Source organism: Pipra filicauda, unplaced genomic scaffold (assembly GCF_003945595.2).
Source record: "Pipra filicauda isolate LSUMZ 115617 unplaced genomic scaffold, ASM394559v2 scaffold214_size1419223_pilon, whole genome shotgun sequence".
NCBI classification, from domain to species: Eukaryota; Metazoa; Chordata; class Aves; order Passeriformes; family Pipridae; genus Pipra; species Pipra filicauda.
Genome location: NW_024104326.1, coordinates 1130537 through 1145282, shown reverse-complemented (window position 1 = coordinate 1145282; position 14746 = coordinate 1130537). Strand labels below are relative to the sequence as shown.

Here is a 14746-nt window from a genome sequence, read left to right as displayed (position 1 = left end):
AAAACCCAAGCTTTGTACTGGTTGACTGATATGTGCAATCCTAGAGTTTTCAAAAATTTTGAATTAACCCAGCGTTAATTACATTTCATGTGGAATCAACAACACTATTTGGGGAGTGATCCACAGTACAAAGCATACATTGGCTAAGCAGTGCTAAAGAGTTTGAAACTGACACTTCAGAGATGTAAAAAATTTTAACTCTGAATTCCCACCTTGCCAATGCCAAATGGAATATAAAAGTAATTACCAAGAGTAAAGATTTTTTTCCCACAAGTTCAGCACAAGTTCAATATTGCTTCCAAAGTAAGGCTATTCTACAATGCAAAAGAGCTCATTGCAATCCCCTTTCCTTCACTGCTGAGCTCTAAGTTGAGTTAATCCTCCTTTTACTTCCATGTACAGCTTTGTTTGACCTATTGAATCAAAATCCTTCGATTCTCACAGAACTTAGTATTTCTGAATTCCTTTTAGCACCTTTAACAAGTTGTCCTAAGTCCTGCATTTTGATCTTTCCCAAGAAGCTAAATTTTCTACCACAGTTTGCTTCATCTCATTCTACTTTGCCAATACATTTCTATTAATGTGCTTTGTGGGTTCCAACAAAAGCCAGTATTTCTGGGGAGATATGCTAGAGCAACATAATGACAGAATATTATCTCCCTTCCCTGTAATACAATGCCTTCAGAAATGCAGCTCCAGTGTTTCCTGCTTGCCTGTTTGTTGCTGCCAGTATCACTTTACCAATTGATCAAATTTGCTGTTTACCCTCTCCTCGAGATCCTTCACCATGAACTACTTTCACCTTTACAAAAAAAAATGATATTTCACACTTTATTCCTCTCCTGCATGGCCTTTTCCCCCTGCACATCTTTCTGCTACCACAAAAGATTTGATATACAACATAGTGTACTCTGAATTGATTTTTAAAAGATTTGAAAAGTTTTTGGTAACTGTGTTAAACTGGAAATCTGTGGAAAGACAGAGTCCCAAGAGAAGAGAAGGATACCAGTCCAGAGTGTTTGCAAAGACTTGAGTGTATGTAACTAAGTTCTCATTTTATCAGCTTTTCAGTTATTGTTTTTAAAGGCAGTCACTACATCATGTAATACTTAACATTTCCATGGCACCTACCTTCCCAAGATAAGAAAATTTCTTTTTTAAGGTAAAGAACACCTAAGCACCTGGTGGTTTAACCATCTCCTGTTTACATATGTAACCATAGAGCTTAGGTTACCAGTTTTAAGTGACAAAATGTATCAACAGCAGCAACTGGATTAAAATGCAGAGCTCAGTTTCTAATACAGGTACTTGGAGAAGAAAAACAAGGCTGTCAAATACATTGCCATTCAGTTTTCGTTGTTCTTTTCCAACTGTGGGCTGAAACCAGGAAAGTTTACAGCAAGCCTGTGACTCCTGTAATTTGTGCCTTGTTGCAGGGAATCCTAAACGACTGTTTTCCCCTAGAAAGGGAGAAATAGCGAATGAAAAAAACCCCAAACAAACCCCAACAGACCCAAGAACAGCTACAGAGGCTGCGTGCAGGTCACCATCAGCTCCGCACAGAGCGGGGGCTGAGCTTTGCCATCGAGGTCACAGCACCGCTGACAGCGCTGGCTCCTGTCCGGACGGCCGGGGTTTGGCACAGCGCAGAGAGCGCTCAGCGGGGCTTAGGAGAAGGATCCTGTGCCATCAGCGTCATTTGGCCATCGCAGATTGCTCAGGGGATCACTGCACCGCACTGATGCAGCGGTGTGCCCGTAGGCACAAGATGACAAGGCAGCCTCCCAAACGCCTCGCCCGCTCACTTCTGCCTTCCCAGCAAAGGCTCTCCGGGGCAACACATTCCACTACGGAAACTCCGTGGTCGCGGCGCACCCACCTTGCCCACCTGCGGTGTCCCGAGTAACCAAGCGGTCCCTCCGGGCCGCCCCCCTCACCTCCGCCGCCGCCGCGTTGCGTGGGCCGGGGCCACCGGGCGCGGGGCCCGCCCCCGCGGGAGCCGCGGCTGCCGCACCCACGGACATCGGCCGGGCAGCGGGGCCGAGGGGAGCGGAGCCCAGGGCAGCGCTGAGCCCGCCCGGCCCCGCGGGGAGGGCAGCGCCGCTGCCGCCCCGGTGGGGCTGTTAAAGCGGCCGGGCACGGGCACCGCCCGAGGGCAGGGGCCGCTCCCCGGGGCCGCCGCGCGGGGGCGCCGCGCGGGCGGGGCGCGCTGAGGGGGATTTCCCGCCGCGGGCGGTAGCGCAGGGGCCGGTGAGCGAGAAAGCGCTGCCCGCGGCGTGCAAATGCCCGCGTGTGAGCCGAGAGCACCGCGGGGCCGCCGTGGCGGAGCGGGAAGGTGACACAGAGCTGTGGGGAGCGGCAGCAGGTATCCCGGGGGGCGGGCGGCCCGCGTGTGAGCGCCCTCAGGGAAGGATGCGAGGGATGAAATGGCGGCGGGAGCGGGGGGGCCGCGCCCGCGGGAGGGACCGGCGGCGCTCGGGAGGGCGGCGCGGGGCGGCAGGAGGGGCTGCTGTCCTGCCCGAGCTCCAGCATGTGCTTTAGCGCCGTGCGGGCTTGGAGCCCGCAGCCTTCAGCCCCTTCGCCGAGCGAAATCGCTGATTTCACTCATTGCCTCGTAAGAAAAGTGGAAGTGAGGTTGTTTACCCCCGCCGATTCACTGGTGTTGATAGGTGATGGTCGTTTTAACTGAGTGGAAAAGTTAAAGCCACGTCCCGAGAGGAGACAAAGGGTTTGGAAGACAAAAAATGCAAAACGAGCAACGTGACTGCCCACCAGGATAGTGATACCGAGATAAATTAAGATACTGAGCCTGGCGGTGCGTTCACATGGCTGCTGAGTGCTGTCAAGGACCAAGCATCCCTCTCCACATATCCCTCTGTTCGGTAGTGCTGGGTGGTGGTTTGGGTTTCTTCTTTTTTATGTTATGCTTCCCGAAATATTCTCCAGGAATCCAGCTGTTTTCTCAGTGCAGTGACGGAGCCGCTGCTTTATGAGTTTGTTAACAATAAAAAAGGAAAAGACCGTTCCCAAGCGTCGAAAGGAAAGATGTTCCCGAGCGTCAAAGCACTGGAAACGCGGGCGGTGCCCCGTCTGAGCCCCCTGGGATTTGCCCAGGAGTGAAAATTCCCCGGGCTGGGAAGCTCCCGTCCCAGTGGCACCGCGCTGGGCTCCACCAGGAATGCCGGCTGTGCCGGGGTCGGGGTTTGCTCGCCGGGCTCTGCCCCCCGTCAGCACCAGGGACAGGGCGGGATCCGCGCCCCGGGAGCTGCGCGGAGCCGGGTCCGCCACAGCTTCGGAGTCCGAAAGCTCCTCCCCGGTCGTGTGCGGGAATAAATCGCTGAAATACACAACCGTTTTGACCGCTTTCTCAGCTCCAGCCTACTCAAAAGAATTCAAGTTTAGTGCTTCTTGTCCTATGGAACCTAAAGTCTCTTTACTCTTGAAGTACTGACTGTGCTACATACGAAGTGGGCTGTTTTGGTCCAACACACGGGGTGCACAGACCAGGCCAGGAAAACATAATCTAAATGATTTCTGTATTTATATTTGGCCAAAGTTCATATTCATACGGATTGTAACAATGATAGTTGCAAAAATATTCCATTGACAAGTTGGCTTACATCCCCAAAGGAAACATTTTGCATCTTGTCAAATGCCTGAATACATTGCTTTCCATGGAGCATGAAGTTACCAATAATTACCACAAAACAATGCAGTTTATGTGAAGGCAACATGCAAATAGAGCAGATCAGTTTTACCACGGATTATAAAAGCAAAATCCTTGCAGCTTATACTCTCCCTCACCACCCCTACAAAATATGACAAAACAGAAATAATGGGATGGTTGCTGTGGAAGGAAGAAAAGCATCCCACAGAGTAGTGCACAGTCAGTTTTATAGATCACTTACTTTTCAACAGCGTAGTAGATATCACCTTTTCCAAAATTTGTTCATAGCTAAAATTATACATCTCATAAGGGAAAAAAGTGATTCTGCTGACAGCGGCATATTCACTTTTTCTTTTAATAAAGAAAGCAATTAGAAAATTGATTTTAAAATGGATGTTTGAAGCTACTGACACCTCAAACCATGGAAATACCGAAGTATTTTTTTTTTAGGATTGCTTCTTATTACAGTTGTCAGAACTATGAACCATTGCCTCAGATTAGTCTTGAGGCAGCAGTGAAACTGTTTGGAAAAATATAGGAAATTTACTCAGAGCAATTTATTTAAACTTTGTGTATCTTCATTCACAAATAATGATACTAACTAACTCTGATGATAATAGATATTTCTATATCTACCAATTAGTGAACATAGTGGATATTTGCAGGGAGTAACCAAGGTGCTTTTCAAGTAAGAGATTATTTGATCCTGAAGTTGGTATAACAAAAGACCTAGATGTCTTCTCCTCTTCTGGCTGAAAGCTTCAGAACTTCAAGAAATATTTAATTTAAAAGCTATGAATAATGCTTTAACTGTGATGTGCATGTCCCTCCTTCACAAGTTCATACCCTTTTTGCATCAAGGCTGTTTGATTCTCTTTAGGAAGATTAGTTAGAATAAAATAAGGGCAGAATATGATTTGACTTTCTGTGGTACATGTCTAGGCACCTCTTCTGTGTGCTCTGTAATAATTTCATCATATACTGCATGTGCATTTAAAACCCTGCTCAGACACTCAGTAGGGTGTTTAAGGGTGGGAGTTTTGGTCGTCAGGGGTTTTTTGCAGTGGGATATGAGTTAACAAATATAAGGATGAAAAAACATGCTTTCTTATCCTTGAAGTCAGCTGTATCTCTTTGTAATTCTTTGAATTTCTCACCGACTCTTCTGTTTCTGAGAAGCCCTCTTTGAATAACAAAAGCTGCAAAATGACCACAAAGCAACCTGTAAAGTAGCAGACCTGATGACTTAGGCTGGAAAACATAATCCAGATGGTGGGAAGTTATGTTTATTTTATGATGATCTATTAGATTATTCCATTATACATGTGATAGAAAAAAATCATATTTAAGGGCTTGTACCTGAACCTTTCCTAGGCCTTCAACAACCTGATTTTCTGCTGCCCAGTAAATGCATCAGCAAGGATGACTGGAAATTGGCCCATACTCCTGTTCTGATAAGTGGCAGATCAGTTTTTGGTTTTGGTTTTGTTTGAAACAGGATGAAACAGGTGAGCACCTCTGTTGCTCATTAAAGTCACTGTCACTCAGAGCAAGGGAATTTGAAAGGATGAGAGCTCTACCTGCTCAGCACTCTCTAAAAGAGCCTTCAAACTCATTCCCAGAAACCTATGCCTGTCTTTTGGAGGGACAAAATTCTCTGTCCTACTTTTCTAGGAAGCACTAGTGACAGTATTAAACTGCTATTTTAAATAATGTTTCAGAAATGCGTTGCTTACCTACCAATAACCTTGGAATAGTTCAGTGAAGCACCTTCAGGATCACCTCTTAGTGTGAAAAGCTGAAGGCTGAGACTACACTGGCCAGGCCATCCTGTGCAAACAATCCTATTTGCTCTCTGGAAAAGTAGCTTACTAATAGATTTAGCTGTCCATTTTCCTCAGTGACTCGGGGTGATTTGCTTTTGACCCATGAGTTTCACTCCAGCCTGGGCAATTTAGACAGTTCTGTCAAGGGCAAATTCTGTGGTTTCTGCAAGTCTTTCTCCCAGTCTTCTGTCCTTTCTTCTGATCATGATCTGATCCCCCCAGATGTTTCATTAGCTGTTCAGCTTCAGATCAGTCACAGAAACATTGTTTTCCTTGTAAATAGGCCCTTAGTTTTCCATAAATTTCTGCATTATGGTTTCGTTAGGCTTATGAGGTATTTTAATAAGCTGTCTGCACAGTTTATTTGCAGTAACTTTAAACTAAAGGAACAACCACCATGGATGGAAACTTAAAAGAATGATTGATACCCAACAAGTTTGGCCTCCTTGGCTACCTAAGGGTTCCTCACCAATGATGGTGTGAGGAAAGTTAGCGTGGAAACTACATCACTGCAGCACAAAGTCTGGATGTGCTTTCTCCCAGGATAATGCTTTTGACAGCTGATCTCATTCCCTGCCCAGCTGAAGGGGCTACAGTTCCAAGCTCAGAAATAAGCCCGTGATGAGTGTGGCTTTCTGAGTAACGAGTAACCGGTGAGGAGACACTGCCTTCGGCTGGGAGGGGCTGTGCAGGTGTTACTTCTCTGTGGTGCTGCCGATGTGACTGTTCAGGCAGAACTGCTGACATTTAGAGGACAGCAGATCTGGGCTGCATTTGCACTGTCATTTACCCAGACTGTGACAGCTCCAGTAAATGAGGCCGTTCCATTTGTGATTGCTTATTGCCCAGCAGTTCTGATTTTCACAGGCCTTTGCACATGCTGTGTAAGGGGCCAGGAGATGAAGGGGTCTGTTCCTTCTGTCACTGGCAAATGAGTGGGCCACTTGCAAGACAACTCACAATTTTCCCTTCTGAGAAAAGACTGGAAGGAATTTCTTTAAAATTAGGACTATAGGTATGTCCAGTTAACAGTCTGATTCCCATGGGTTTGTGTTTTGGCATTGGCAAAAAAGCTGCCAAAGGAATCTAATACTTTGGATCTCCAAAATTACTTTATTTTGCAGAAATTTTCCAGAAAATATTAGGAAAATGTAGCAAGCACAGCTCAGACAAGAATCATATTTTTAGAGTGACTCTACTTTAGTAATTTTACCCTTATAAGATATTCATTGTTCCCGTTTTCAGTTTTAGTAGTTTTGCAGAGTTCCTAAATTTGCCCACAAACAAGAGCAAACAAACATGCAAACAAACCAGTCAAAATGTCAACATACAGTTCAATAAAACATTGTGAATTGCAACTCTAGAGTGTTGCTCAAACATTAAAGAGAAGGCTGTCCACGTGGTAACCTCCTTGGACTGATTTTGTCATTACCCTGGGCTATATTATTACCATAACATTCCTAGGACAGGGTGAAAACAGTTGTGGCAGGAGGTAATTCAAGATGGACTGTCAACAGGATGACCCCCAGCAATGCTGCTTGACTTATAACCCTCATTGCTTTCGTGTTTGGGGCCAATCCAGCCTCAAAGTGCTCTGATTTTATACAGAAGAAAAGCTGAAATTCTCCTAAAGTTTAATATTTTAACTTAGTTTGTCTAAATAAATGTTGGCCTCTTAATTTTGTCTCGCTGTTCAACTGTAAATATCCAGTTTTAAATGCATGCTATTTATATCAAGGGAAAGGTGAATCTTTTCCCACCTGTTTCCCTGGATATCTCTCTGCATCTCTCAGTTAAAGGCTGACTAATCCATTATTACATCTTTCTTATAACAGCACTGCTAATTTTCTATTTGAGTGTGGAAAAAAGGTTACAGGTTGCAGCCTTGATGCAAAACTTTCCTAATCTGGCCTTGCAGCACTCCAAGAGTAAATGATAGGCCCTTTTACAGATAAACTTGAGCACTGCACTAAATTGAATTGCCAGGTCCCGGAGAGAGTTAATGCCATACTCTCACTCACAACTGACTGCCTGATACTTACCCCAAGCAGTGTCTGCTCAGTGTCAGTCTGGTTCATTTTGATTACTTGGTGCCTTGATCTGATGATTTGTTCAGTTGAGCTATTGATTTATTGAAACAGTTTCAAATGTGACATCTGAAGACCAGGATAAACTTTGCTGAGAAAACTGTGACCCAGTTGGTTCTTCCAAATAAGGGCTTAACTCAAGCACCACTTTTCCTTGAGCACTAAAATAGTGTGTGAGCATTAAAATACACATTCCCAGAACCTTTTAAAAGAGGTATTTACAAAGGGATATGTTATTAGATTATCCGATGAAGAAAGACTGCCCACCTCACCCATTTAAACCAGAATTATCAAATCTTTTGCTCTGCTGCTGATAAATTCACTGCATCAAAGCAGTAAAGAAGGAGCAAAATGACCCACAGTTTTCTGAGAATTTGTCATTTTGGCCCCTTTGTAGTTGCAGGTAAAGATAATTATTTTAAAATTAACTTAGCAGCCGCTGAAGAATGCCTGCTGGTATATGGGTTTTTTTCAAAGGGTTGCATCTGCAATTCAGACAGAATTTTTTCTGTCTATTCAAGCATGAAGCAAATTTGTTTAACACCACCACCTCAATAGATAACTGGAGTAAACTATTGTTGTAGCAGTATGTATGTTAAAAGGGAAATAGAACAAAGTAGACTGAAACCTAGCACAACAATTTTCATTTAGTACATTTATGCTTCCATTTTGCCCTGCCAGATACAGAAATCCACACAAGAGAATATGTGCAAAACCAAACATTTTCTACTCAAGGTAGGAGACTGTAGCCAAATGTTCCAACAAAATACAGTGTCAGAACTGTTTCAGGCGAGGACTTGGCTATTTAATAATGATTTAGCCAAGGTCATCTTAGTTTCCATTCACACATTTTCCCATTCCTTTCTTAGTGTTTTTGGTTGTGCTGACAATAACAGAGGAACTGAACTCCAAGCAAGAAGGGCAGGGTGAGGGAATGTGCTGGCTGACTTAGCCTGATTCTCCCAAGAGGTGATTTTTGTCCTGTTTGAAAAGTGTGAAGGAGGATTGTTCCTCAGTTGAGAGGAAGGAAAACCTAGAATTTCTTGATGGTCAGGTTTGAAATGTACAGCTCATGAGATGGGAACCTTCAGCTCTGTCCTTGCACAATGTTTTCATGCAGGAAGCAGAATGAAGGACTAGTAGAGAAAGGCACATCATGTCAAAAAAATGTTCTTGACCAACTCTGTTCAATCAGAACAAGTAAAATAAATTAATTTAATGTGTAGCTTTATTGGCAATTTCAGTAATAAAAAGTTTGGTTAGGGTCAGCCAAGCTTTTCAACTGAGTTTCAGTGGCCTAGAGAAGGACAAGTAGGATAGAAATTCAGGATTCTATTATATAAGTAACCTGTTTCAATTGCCCCATTGTTTAAAGCAGTGCACGACTTAACAAGAACAGAGCTCCCAGACAAGTCGACAAGAATGTCTTCTTCTTTATTCCATTTATCATATTTTGTTACTCAGCCCTTTCCTTTACATGCTGGATATCAGCTGTAGAGGAAACAGAATAAAAGTTCCAGCGATGAGCTTTTTTCTTTTTATGAACTCTTTCAAATTGAGATCAAAAAAACTAGTAACAGTCAAATTATACTGAAGTCAAATAATTCTGCTGGAACCAAGCCACTGGCTCTGGGAAGGAGGAAGTGCAGAAAGACAAGTGCCTACAAGTTAGTCACATGTTGAAATAGAAACATTATAGGGTCTTCTTGACTTGTCAAATGAACCAAGATTTTGAGTGTAATGTGGTGTAATTTGCACTGTAAATGTTAATAGTTGGGAGTGTTGCATTAGTCCTTAGGCTGGGACTTCCAAAGAGTTTCAGTGGCTGAAGTTCAACTGCATATCCTTTGCACTAGAAGAATCCTTCTTCAAATCTCTGTCTCCAATCTTGAGAGCTACAAAACTGGAGAAGGAATACTAATATTGTGAAAATCTTAAGCAAGTAGTCACAAAGACACAAAGTACTTATTAGAGGGTGTTGCTTTATTGCCATGGGCCTTTTTGTTTTGTTTTGTTTTATCATTTTTAACTGAAAAAATTCAGAACTGATTTAAAATTCCCCATGAAGCGGTTTAACTGCCATGATTTTCTGTTCAGGGAATTCTCCTTGAATAGTGGATGAGAAATTACATCTCTCTGAAACCTGGATTCCACCAGGATCCACTTTGTGTGGCTGAATCCTTGTGCTGTAAGTTCTTGCTGGTATCATGCCATTCCTACCTGTATGGCTGTTCTGGTAAAACATTTGGCCTTGGCCATAATTTGACTAAAGAAATGCTCTGATCTTATCGAAACCCAAATTCCTATGTTTCCCAGAAATGGCTTCCAGTGATGGTGGACAGTCAGCTGTGTTATTTTGAAAATTCCTGCAGTAATTTTATGTTTAAAAGCTGGAATTCAGGCAGCTCACACTATTGCCGTGTCCATGAACTGCTTTAATAAGGAACTGCCTTTGTGCTGTGACTCAGTAAAAATGGAGCAGGTTCAGCTGTGATGGGGACTCTTCTGTTTCAGGAAACAGCATAATGAAGGGACTCTGCAAAGTACAGCTCTGTAACAGGTACTGTGGCCTCCTTAGCCCTGAAATCACTGTGGTCTGGCTCCTGCACATGAGAAAAAATCAAGGATGGTTGAGTCAGTGAAAGGAGCAAGGAGAAATCTAACACAAGGTGGTAGCTCTGAGTTCCTTTTCTGGTAGTGGCCCACAATGGGAAAGAGAAGAGGCCTGTTTCATATGAGCTTACTGTGTTTTCCAGCATTTTAGAATTCCCCAGTTTATTTGGGGTCACTTTATTTTGATGCAGTGCTAATGGGTATCCTGAATTGTGTTTTCTTATTTGCTTCCTTTGCCTTTGGGCATATTCTACCATGGCAATTTGGAGTAAAGTGAGAATTAAAGTGAGTGTGATTTATTGCAATGAAGTTTACATCATATTTTTACATGTTTTTAATTCCTATAGGTGAAATAAATGGTATCTACAGTGCCCAAAGAGAGCAGCTTTTACTGTGTGAAATTTATTTCTCATCTAACTGAACATAATGATCCCAAATCTGAAAGACTGGTGTGGCTTTTTCTTTTTCAGAGGAATGACTTTCAAAAGGAATCTTTGCAGTGAATGTGATGAACCACCGAGCTGCCTGATGCTTCTACCTCAGCTCTGTCCTTCATCAGATTAAGTTCTCTTCTTACTTCACCGAGCAGCAGCAGCAGCAGAAAGTGAGTTTAAAGAAGTGCATCTGGAAAATAGCACCTCGAATAAGATGTATCAATACGCATTAAGGGTTCTGCCATGTGCTTCTGTTACTCAGAGACTTGAGCTGAGGACAGCAGCATCAAAACTGTTCATATTTTAAAATCACAGTTGGAGGGTTATTATAAACCCAGACTCCATCTGTTTGCCTGTTAAGGTGGGATCATACATCGTTTTTTTAAAAGCCAGGAGGGGGCTGTGTTTAATTAATGCTGGTTTTGGCACCTGAGGGCATTGGGGCCTGCTTGGAAAGGGGTGCTAGAATAGTGAACTAGTGAAAACTAGAAGAAGATGGTGATACTGAAAGCAGGGCTGTCTCTGGGATGAGTGTCAAGGAATGCTTGACTGCAGGACTTGTCTGGTAGAAGGGAGCTGAGTCCTGAGCTTACAGGCACTCAAGAGATCAGGGTTTCAAAGAGCAGTGGGGTGAGAAGCAGCTGTTCCACAGCAGTCCCCCTTACCCAGGAGAGAGGGAGTGAAGGCCCTGTGGGTTAACTGGTGAAGAGTTGACTGGTCACTTAGGAGAAGCAGGGGAAATGAGAAGAATCTGAAACTTGGAAAATTTAATAATGTACAGTTCCATGGAGTTAGCAGCAAATACTAGTCTGGAAAAATATTTTTGAAATTCAGTAACTTTTAGTACTGACCTAACATACTCTTAACTCCTCCATTTCACTTGTGTGTCCTAAGGGGTTGTGTAAATATTTATGCACATGATTAACTTCAGGCATCTGAAAAACTTCATGAGAAGCAGTTGTACCAATCCAAAGGGTGCATCTGGGTATCTGTAATAGATTTTTTGAAGTACTGGGGCTTTTGAAGGAAATGCTGTTACATTAGAGGTACAGTCACTTTCTCTGTATCCCTTTGGGCATGGCACTGTGTGGAAGGGTATGGATTTTCCTTTCTATTTTTCCAGTCAGTGGAAAAAATTATGGCAGTTGTAAGTATGCCCCTAAGTGTCCCACAACTAATTCAGGAAATGTCCTTTATGAAACCTTACATTGGAGAGCTTGTGCTGTACAATGATGTAGTCTCAGATTTTTGGGTCTGTTTCCAAACCATCTTCTTTTCCTGAAAGTACTAAATCTACATAGATACTGCTGTTTGTGTAAGTTTAAAAATAGTAATTAAAAAAAGGAAACATAAGAGTAGGGAGGAAACATTCACTGTAAGAGGGGTGAATCCCTTTCCATTTTTCTCAGCCTACTATTTACCCCCAGTTTCAGGTGAAATTTGCTTGAGAGCAAATTTCATTGCCAGAAGTGTTTGTAGGCAATATGTGAACCAAACACCATCGGTCCAGCTTTGTAGTCTAGTAAGAGATTCTGACATCTCTATACATAGTGAGGTGAGCATTTTCCTACACTGACGTGACTCTTGCAGCATTTGCTTTGCTCTTGAGCCAGGTACAAAGAATTCCTGTGCTGTGCCTCCAGCAGAGCCCTGCTGCTGCCAGAACTGCTGTAATTAAAAGAAGTATTTTCCTACAGAAGAGAAAAAAATCTTCTTCTTACTGTTTATGGTTTGTATCAGACTGTTAAGGCTGGATTTGCTGTGAAGAAACTTTTCTGGCTTTATTAAGCTTACACTGATGTTCTACTCAGTCTGTTGCCCATAGAAGGGAAGTAAATAGGACAGCTTATAAATTTTGACAACTGTGAAGTTTGCATAAGATTGAAAATGAGCATTTAGGTTATAAATTCGATGGGGTAAGGGAGGTACAGGAATCAGTGTACAGGATTGTGGCCCGTGTCTAGGGTTACTAGGAATGGCACTATTAATAATTGATTTATTTGTTTTAAAACTGCTTTTATATAAACCTATTTATAACATAAGATTCCTCACATTCCTATGACACTAACAACTGCAAGGCTACAAGCACAAGTGTTTGAACTGAGATACCTGCTGCTCAGCCACTGAAATGCCATTGTCTGACACAAACATTGCCTCGCAGATAAGGGTCCCACCCAATAGAGCCCTGTGGAAGGAGCAGTTTCAGCAGCAGAGACAGACAGTTGCCCTGTCAGAGTTATTGAGGGATCACAGGATGGGGGCCACATTGCAGCACCTCTCGGAACAGCCTAAGTGAAAAATGGCACCAGCCAAACTGAGGAAAACAGGCACAAGTGGAAAGAGGGACTTACCCATATTATGCCCTGGAGCTGTAGAAACATCCAAAAAGCATTAAAGCATTGGAGGTGTCTTTGGTTATTTCTGAATGTCAAGCTTGCTGTTGGTTTTGTATTTGAAGTGAAAAAAAAATGCTCTTTGCTATTCTGTCTTACCTGGGAATGTGTGAAATGTCAATACTCAATGTCACGTGCTACGATGACACTTTTTAGTTCAGTAGTGGATGTAAAAAAAGTTTCCAAAAGTATGGAAAGGGAGGCTGTAAGCTGCAAAAAGTAGGGACTAAGATCCCTGCTTGTATGTGGAGGTTGGAAAGACTGGCAACTTGTGGCTGCTGCCTTACACAGTCCTTCGGTCCTGACTTGGAGCAGGCTTTTATTACACTGGCTCTTGGCACCTTCTTTGCAGGTCCAGCAGTAGTGACCAGTAGCTCAGCAGTTTTGCAGAATTGCTCGAATGACCAGACCAAACATTTTCACTTGTGACCCAGGCAGGAGTTTGTGCCCCCGTGGAGGGGCAGAGCGTGTCTGTCAGCTCGCAGCACTGCCTTTGCCAGCAGCCCGCCCCGGGAACAGCTGCTCCGGTACAAAAGGCCAAAGGGAAGCACCTCAGTTTTGCCCTAGTCCTGTCACACCTCCAAGTCACTGGGACACATCCAAGTGCCTGGTAAACTACAGGCGGTCTCTCCACTGCAGAACAGGCTGTACAGTTGACTGTAACTGAAACGTGAATCATCTCGGTCCGAAATTATTTTAATCCAATCAGTCATCTGTGTTACAGGGTGTAAAGAGACAGCAAAGCGAAGAGAGTGGCTGCCAAGCAGAGGATACAGGACACAAATAAAACTGCTAAGATGAGATGAAATATGAACTAATAATGATTTATTCCAAATGCCACAGGGGTTACAGAGTGAACCACTTGTAGAGATATTCAGGTGAGATGGATTTTGTAGGCTTTCCCCAAAATTACTTTTATAGTCTCAGCAGTGAAGGGAAGGCAAAACTGTTCGTTACACAGGGAGTACACACGAGGGTTTTGAAGTGCTCACAAACAAATTCTCCCTAATTAATATATGCTTTACAAGTCTCTTGTAAGTAGATGAGCACGAACAGCTGTAGTTCTTTTTATAGATACAAACTAATCTCTAATACATGTTGGAGTTGAAGGATATAGAGAACAACATGCTGTGGATTCGTAAAGCTTTTCTAGCCATGGAAGTATTCTTTTTATGCCCTCTAAAAGTGGAAGGGAATGCAGAAGTGTGCAGAGTGTAGTCTTCAAGAATACTGCTTGGAACAAAATCATGACAGGAGCAAAGGATCTAGCTATTAATGACACATACCATGCACTCCTTGTTAACACATGAAACAGCATGTGTGAGCTTTGACCTATTTTTCTTGACAGGTTCAGTCTTTTGTGACCCATATGAGATAGGCAGCACTTACTAATGTTTCTTCCCATTTTTCACTAGTGTCAAAGGCCTTCATGACAAAGGAAGAATTATATGCTTCATGTTTTTAAACAATTTTAAAAGCCCAAGCAATAAGTCATAATAGAATTCCTTAGACTTGATGAATATCTTTGAACATACTTCCTGTTTGAAGATGTTTTCTCCCTTCTTTCTCCTTTTTGCTGGCTTTATATATTATCAGTTTAATATTGTCCTCTGCAGGGAGACAATATCCGGCTGTGGTGGGTGAAGGGAGAAACTGTAATAGCTCCTTTCCATCTCTAATGCCTGTGATTTTATTTACATAAAAACATTGTGGATTTTGAACAGTG

General features: G+C 43.0%; 2 protein-coding genes across 8 annotated transcripts in view; one reads left to right on the top strand and one right to left on the bottom strand.

The window, feature by feature from the left end:
• Positions 1-2352, bottom strand: part of LDB3 (LIM domain binding 3) — a 122651-nt gene extending 120299 nt beyond the window's left edge. For 2 of the 7 annotated variants that reach the window (XM_039381155.1, XM_039381158.1), the window contains exon 1: positions 1880-2157. The gene's annotated coding sequence lies outside the window, so the exon portion shown is untranslated. Of the gene's footprint in view, positions 1-1879 lie in introns of all 7 variants that reach the window. The other 5 variants (XM_027734620.2, XM_039381161.1, XM_039381157.1 and 2 more) reach the window with 5 other exon arrangements.
• Positions 2270-14746, top strand: part of WAPL (WAPL cohesin release factor) — a 138680-nt gene continuing 126203 nt past the window's right edge. Inside the window, exons 1-2 of the mRNA XM_039381154.1 lie at positions 2270-2365; positions 10664-10797. The gene's annotated coding sequence lies outside the window, so the exon portion shown is untranslated. The remainder of the gene's footprint in view (positions 2366-10663; positions 10798-14746) is intronic.